At 36.3% G+C, this 7,663-nt stretch overlaps 1 non-coding gene across 1 annotated transcript; it reads left to right on the top strand.

Annotated features, from left to right (window-relative positions):
• Nucleotides 1-7,159: 7,159 nt before the first annotated feature.
• On the top strand, nt 7,160-7,266 carry LOC141682456 (small nucleolar RNA R71). The gene has a single exon (XR_012559790.1). It is a non-coding gene; the product is annotated as a small nucleolar RNA R71 (small nucleolar RNA).
• Nucleotides 7,267-7,663: the final 397 nt, after the last annotated feature.

Consider the following 7,663-nt stretch of genomic DNA (forward strand, 5'->3'; position numbering starts at 1 on the left):
TTATTCACTGAGTGATAGTTGTACAAGTGTCCTTAGACTTGAGATCGTTAAAGTTATTTTGTATATAAAGAACTGTGCTTTGGTTTAGTCCTTAGTCTCAAGGACATCCATTAGGTATATTGTGGGCATATGGATTTGTGTATGGAGATAGTTAACGTCAATAGCGGATCTACCCCTTCCAGTATAGGAAGAGAATATGTTATTCTTAGTATGCGAGTTTTGGAATCTCTGGCCAGAGTGTATGAAATTAGAAAGGAGTTTCTAATTTTTGCATTAATATGAACTTTGCATTATGAATAAGAAATCATATGATTAAATTTGAAAGGCCTGACACGAGATCCATGCCTTGTATTTAATCAGGATATTGTAAGGGTAGAAGGAATTCATTGTACGGCAAGTAGTCACTGACAGGTTCTTGATATTCTAAGCAGTGAATTCATAGTTCCCGGATAGTCGCGATATATTGAGAAGCATCACTCACGATGTAGAATAAATATAATTAATCAGTTAATCATATTTAATGAATTTTAGAATTCATATAAATAATAAATAGAAGGTTTATTATTATTTATTTCTACTACCGTCTTAATATTGAACCTACAGGGTCACACCATAAAAGGATTAATTTATTGATGAAGGTATTTTGAGAGAGCAAGTTATTTGCTAAAGAGTTTAGAAAAATAATAATGATTAAAATAGTTTTAATTATTATTTAAACGTTTTATAAGATAAAGTGTGGGATTTATATAATAATATATATTGATATATTAATTATATGAAAACCTAGTGAGCCCTATAAAAGGAATGAGATGAGAAGGGTTTTTGTTTGCACTTGTGTTTTTTGTGAAAATTTAGTTGTCACCCTCTCCTTCTTCTTCATCTCTCTCTCTCTCTCTCAAAAGAAAAGGGCACCACTTTATAAAGCTTCATCTTTATAAAAGCTTCATCAAAGGATTATTTTTGGTGGATACCAGTAGAGTGCTTCACACTCTGAGGAGCAACTGCTAGCATCCATTGTTGTAAAGCTTCGATTTTCAAGGTATGATTATGATTCCTCCGCTCCCTTGATTTTCTATGTTTTTCTATATGTGCGATACATGGTTTTACGGAATTAAATTGTTAAATCGTGCTTCCGCTCGTCCGTAAATTCCTTCATGGCACCAGAGCCAGGTTCTGCATATAGAGATTCATATAAAAAAAATTTAGATTTTTTTATGCATGTATGGTTTATTATGATTTTTGCAAATTTATTTAGATTTAATTAATAATTAATTCGAAATAATTTTTGCATTGGATTTTGGCCACTGATCTAGGTTCTACAAGTGTTGTAGCTCATATAGGTATTGTTATTCATAATTTTGTGATATGTAGATTATTTGTTATGATTTTTTTTAATTGTTTTAATTAAAATTCACAAAATAATTATGTATATGAATAAATATGAATTTAATATTTGCTTCCATCCATTGGCTGACCTTGTAATTGTAATGTTGATAATAATAGTTATTATTTATACTACAATAAATGAATTCGTAAGTTTTTGTTTTGGGACATAAATACAATAACAGTTACAAAAGGGGCCAATAATGATAATAATAATAGTTATTATTAATACTGCAATAAATGAATTCGTCAGTTTTTATTTGGGTAATAAAGGACTGTTTATATTCCCGGAAGTGTTTTAAAGCTTGTTTTAATTATTTTAATTGCTTTTAAATACTATAACAAATCCATACATCAATGTAATTAATGTGTGACATGATATTACTTGCATGCTTACTTGTTTATTTATTTATTTTTATGTATGAGATATATGCCTATGTTTACCGTGCGATGATAGATTTAGGTGAACTTAAATCAAAATAAGGCGTACTCTAGAAAATCTAGAATATGAATCATTTCTTGCCTTAACAATAATATTATGAATACAATCATGAGATTCTTGTATTTGTCAAACACGTAATTAAATATGAATTTTCAATATTGAGAGAAATGATGATTCTTTCAAAAGCGGATTTCGATATGTAAGAAAGGGGTATTAAGTGACGCCTCTTGACAATGCTCCCCCCAATTTGGGAATCATCCAATTATCGATTATTGATTTGAAATATTTAATTTAAAAGAAAGAATCTCTTTATAATATGATTATGATTGTAACATAATATAATCCCTCTAAAATTAAATAATATCAAGTACTAATTGGTCAATGACACAACGGGCTTGTGTCGGTCATAGCCTTCCAACATGGTAGAAAGTAGTTCTCATTTTTGAATCATTGTCATTTCGTGATACAGCCGAGGGCTTTGATTTTGTAATAAGAAATACTTGTCTATTGCATAGAGATGTGTACAATGAATTAGAATCTAATGGTCGTTACATGCTACAGCCGTGGGCTGTTAGAGACTGATTCAATTGTATGAAATGTTGGGTTAGACTTGACTTAGAATATTGAGTTTTTCGTGCTACAGTCGTGACTCAAATTATTCAAGAGGCTAAATTTTTATTAGGGAATAACATAAGATATAATTGACAAGAGTTGTCTGCCTATTGAATATCACATGGCGTTTCGTGCTACAGCCGAGGTTGTGTGATGGAATGTAGGATACCTATTCCCACTAGCATTATGAATGCTTAATTTTTCACTTAAGGGGTTGTATAAATTAGATAAACTAGTGGGAGCCACTTATGAATAAAGACCCGATTCATATAGTGTTTTGAAATGTAATTGAATATTTGCTAAGTGTTGTTATGTGTTTATCATTTACAGATTTACTATTTACGTTATGTCTTCTGCACTATCACTCCGGAGCATACTAGATGCTCACAAATTGACTGGTCCTAATTTTGCTGACTGGCTTCGAAACTTGAGAATTGTTCTCTGGGTTGAGAAGCTGGAATATGTGCTTGACTCACCTAAGCGTGCTGAACCTGCTGACGATGGACATAATGATGAACATATTATGTATCGTAAGTGGATAGATGATGTAAATGTTGTTCAATATATCATGCTAGCTTCCATGAACATTGAGCTACAGAAGCAGTATGAGCATATGGATGCTCACACTATCCTAACGCATCTACAAGAGTTGTATGATGTGGTAGGGATGACAGCTCGATATGAGATATCGAAGAAGCTGTTCGGCTGTAGGATGTCTGAGGGATCATCTGTGAATGACCATGTACATAACATGATCAATTTAATTGAACGTATTGGAAAATTGGTTTTGCCATGGATGGGGAGCTGACTCAAGACTTGGTCTTGCAATCACTTCTGGGTTCATTTTCGCAGTTTGTTGTGAACTTTCACATGAATAAGCTGGACGTCAGCCTGGCTGAACTTCATAACATGTTGAAGACTGCGGAATCGAATTTTCCCTCTAAGAAGAGTTCTGTTTTTCTAATTGGTGAAGGTTCTAATCCTAAAAAGGGAAGAGGAACCCTTCCAAGAAGAAGAAGAAAGTAGGTGAGAAAAATCCACCAAAAGCTGAAGACCCCAATAGCAAAGCTATTTGCTTCCACTGTAACAAGGTGGAGCACTAGAAGAGGAACTACAAGATTTACCTTGCAGAATTGAAGAAGAAGAAGGGTAGTGAGACTGCCGCTTCTGATTCAGGCATGTTCATGATTGAAGTGAATATGTCACTAAGTAAAATTTCTACTTGGGTATTAGATACCGCCTATGGTTCTCACATTTGCAATTCATTGTAGGGACTAAGGAGAAGTAGGACTCTCGAGAAAGAGTAGGTGATTCTACGGATGTGAAATGGCGCAAGAGTTGCTGCTGAAGCTATAGGATCATTTGATATACATATGCCTACGGGCAAGACAATTGTTTTAAATAATTGTTATTTTGTTCCCTCGATTGTGAGGAATATTATTTCTATTCCCATGTTAGCGTTGACTGGATTTTCGTTTGTTATTCAGAATAATAAATGTTCAATTCTTAGAGATAATGTTCTTTATGGTAGTGGTATTTTAAATAATGGTCTGTATGTATGTGACGTAAAGCATAATTTACTACAAATTGAACATACTAATTAAAGGAAAAGGGATGATGAAAATCTTACCTATTTATGGCACTGCGTACTTGGTCATATTAGTGAAAATAGACTGCAGACATTGCATAAGGAATGGTTACTTGACCCCTTTGATTTTGAACCATATCCTACATGCGAGTCTTATCTATTGGGTAAAATGACCAAATCTCCATTTAGTGGACATGGAGAGGGGGCTGCAGATTTGCTAGGATTGGTACACACAGATGTATGTGGACCGATGTCTACGCAAGCCATGGGTGGATTTTCATACTTCATTACTTTTATAGATGATCGATCTAAATTTGGATATGTGTATTTGATGAAATACAAGTCTAAAGCCTTTGAAAAGTTCAAAGAATATAAGAATGAAGTGGAGAAACAAACCAAACATAGTATTAAAACCCTTCGATCAGATCGAAGTGGTGAATACTTGAATGGAGAGTTTCTAGATTATCTCAAAGAAATGGTATAGTCTCTCAGTGGACTCCTCCATATCCTCCATATACTCCACAGTTGAATGGGGTATCTGAAAGGAGAAATCGAACTTTGTTAGACATGGTTCGGTCCATGATGAGCTATGCAGATCTTCCAGTATTCCTTTGGGGTTATACATTAGAAACCTCAGCATATTTACTGAATAAGGTGCCTTCCAAACCTGTTTCTCAAACTCCATATGAGATATGGAAAGAAAGGAAACTGAGTCTTAAACACGTTAAGATTTGGGGATGTCGAGCTTATGTCAAGAAAGTTGACCCTGATAAGCTGGAATCTCGATCCATAAAATGTAGATTTGTGGGATATCCTAAAGAGACTTTAGGGTATTACTTTTACACCAATTATAGGGTATTTATCTCCAGACATGCTACCTTTTTGGAAAAATAGTTTATCCTTAAAGGAAACAATGGGAGTAAAATAGAACTTAATGAAGTTCAAGAAGCGTAAACTACTATGGTTCAAGAGGAATCACCTGTTCAGACTGAACAACCTTCTGTGGAACAGCCCATTCGTAAGTAAGGGAGAGTGTCTCACCAACCTGAGAGGTATTATGGCCTTGTCATTGAGAATGACAATGAGTTGTCATTCATTGATGATGACGACCCTATGACCTATAATGAGGCTATGAGTAATATTGATTCAGAGAAATGGCAGAGTGCCATGAAATCCGAAATGGAATCTATGTATGCCGACCAAGTATAGACTTTGGTTGAAGCACCAGAGGATGTAAAGCCTATTGGGTGAAAATGGGTATACAAAAGAAAGATTGGAGCAGATGGCCAGGTGGAGACCTATAAGGCCAGGCTCGTGGCAAAAGGATTCAGACAAAGGCAATGGATTGACTTTGATGAAACTTTTTCGCATGTAGCCCTGTTGAAATCAATTCGGATTTTTCTTGCGATTGCTGCTTACTACGACTATGTGATATGGCAAATGGATGTCAAAACGGCCTTTCTCAATGGGAAACTTGAAGAGTAAGTGTATATGACACAACCAGAGGGTTTTGTTTCCAAAGGGAATGAACACCTAGTATGTAGGCTGCTACGAACCATATATGGATTAAAACAAGCTTCTCGTAGATAGAATATCCATTTTGATGAGACAATCAAAGAGTTTGGTTTTATCAAAAATGTAGATGAACCACATGTCTACAAGAAGGTTAGTGAGAGTGCAGTAACATTTCTTGTACTGAATGTGGATGACATACTTCTTATAGGAAATGATATATCGATGGTACAATTAGTCAAAGCGTGGATATCGAAGAACTTCACTATGAAGGACTTGGGAGAAGCATCCTACATTCTCGGTATGAAGATCTATAGAGATAGATCTAGAATAATGATAGGTTTTACCCAGGGTACATACATCGAGAAAGTGCTTAAAAGTTTTAGAATGCAAAATTCCAAGAGAGGTCTCATACCTTTCTAATGGTGCAAGAAATGGTGAAGCTTCCAGGATCTTTAAGCTTCAGAGGCAATTTCTATTGCAGCACATCATTGCATTCCTTTGTGAGAGCAACGGTATCTAAGTCATCAAACTTCACCTTCTTAGAGAGAATACCTTTCATGAACTTCGCGTAACTAGGCATTTGTTCAAGAGCTTCAGCGGAAGGTATGTTGATATGAAGTTTTTTGAACACCTCCAGAAACTTCGCAAACTACTTATCCATCTTTTTCTTCCGCAGCCTCTTAGGAAAATGAGGTGGAGGATAGATCAGTTTCTCCCCTGTATTACCCTTAGGAGGAGTGTGCTCAACAATAGTCTTCCTTGGCTCCACTTCTTCTTCCTTCTGCACTTCTTCTTCTTCAGCCTCAACTTCAGAACCTGGAGTCTTAGCTTTTTTAGGATTTACAACCTTACCAGACCTCAATCTAATTGCCTTAACATGCTCCTTAGCTTCCTTCTTGCCTGGCACTTCAGTATCGCTCGGAAGCATTCCAGGTTGACGATTCAGTAATGCATTAGCAATTTGCCCAATCTGATTCTCCAAGGTCTTGATAGAAATAGCTTGGGTCTTGCACATGAGCCTCAACTCCTCCAATCCATATTTTTCATTAGCTTACGGTAACTGCTGAAGTTGAAGTTGTTGCCTAGGGGCATATTGCGGTTGTTGAAAACCAGGAGGGTTATACTGCTTTGTTGTGTATGGCTGATAAGATTGTTGCACCGCATTCTGATTGTTGCTCCAGCTGAAGTTAGGATGATTGCGGTTATTTGGATAATAGGTGGTTGGAGCTTGTTCCTTTGATCTCTGAAAGTTGCTCACAAATTGAGTTGATTCCCTAGAAATAGCATACTGCTCAGTTTCATGTGCCCCGGCACAAAGCTCACAAACACTAGTGATTTGATTAACTCCATAATTAGCCAAAGAGTCCACTTTCATCGTCAGAGCTTGAAGTTGAGCAGTTATAGTAGTAGTTGTATCCACTTCCAGAATTCCTGCTACCTTGCTTTTCAACATTCTTTGCATAGGATTCTGGTATTCATTTGCTGCCATTAGCTCAATCAACTCATAAGCTTCATTATAGCTTTTAGCCCATAAGGCTCAACCAGATGCTGCATTGAGCATAGGTCTAGATTATGCGCCTAAACCATTGTAGAAACAATTTATAATCATCCAATCAGGCATGCCATGGTGTGGGAACTTCCTTAGCATCTCCTTGTATCGATCCCAAGCCTCACACGGAGATTCTCCAGTTTGCTGCGCAAACTGAGTTAGAGCATTCCTGATTGCAGCAGTCTTTGCCATAGGAAAGAATTTAGTGGGAAAATTTTGAGCAAGATCCACCCATCTAGTGATAGACCTTGGTGGTAGAGAATGTAACCAGCACTTCTCTTTATCCCTCAAAGAGAATGGGAATAGTCGCAGCTTGATAGCATCTTCAGTCATATCTTTGAACTTGAAAGTGTCGCAGATCTCGATGAAATTCCTGATGTGCATGTTGGGGTCTTTAGTAGGAGAACCCCCAAACTGAACTGAGTTCTGTATCATCTGAATCGTGCTCCACTTGATCTCAAAAGTGTTAACTGCAATGGCTGGTCTGATGATGCTTGACTGAATATCGTTGATCTTCGGATGAGAATAGTCAATCAAAGTCTTGGGATTATCTACTTGATCTCCCATCTCTATT

The sequence above is a fragment of the Apium graveolens genome, chromosome 1 (genome assembly GCF_009905375.1).
Source record: "Apium graveolens cultivar Ventura chromosome 1, ASM990537v1, whole genome shotgun sequence".
NCBI lineage: Eukaryota > Viridiplantae > Streptophyta > Magnoliopsida > Apiales > Apiaceae > Apium > Apium graveolens.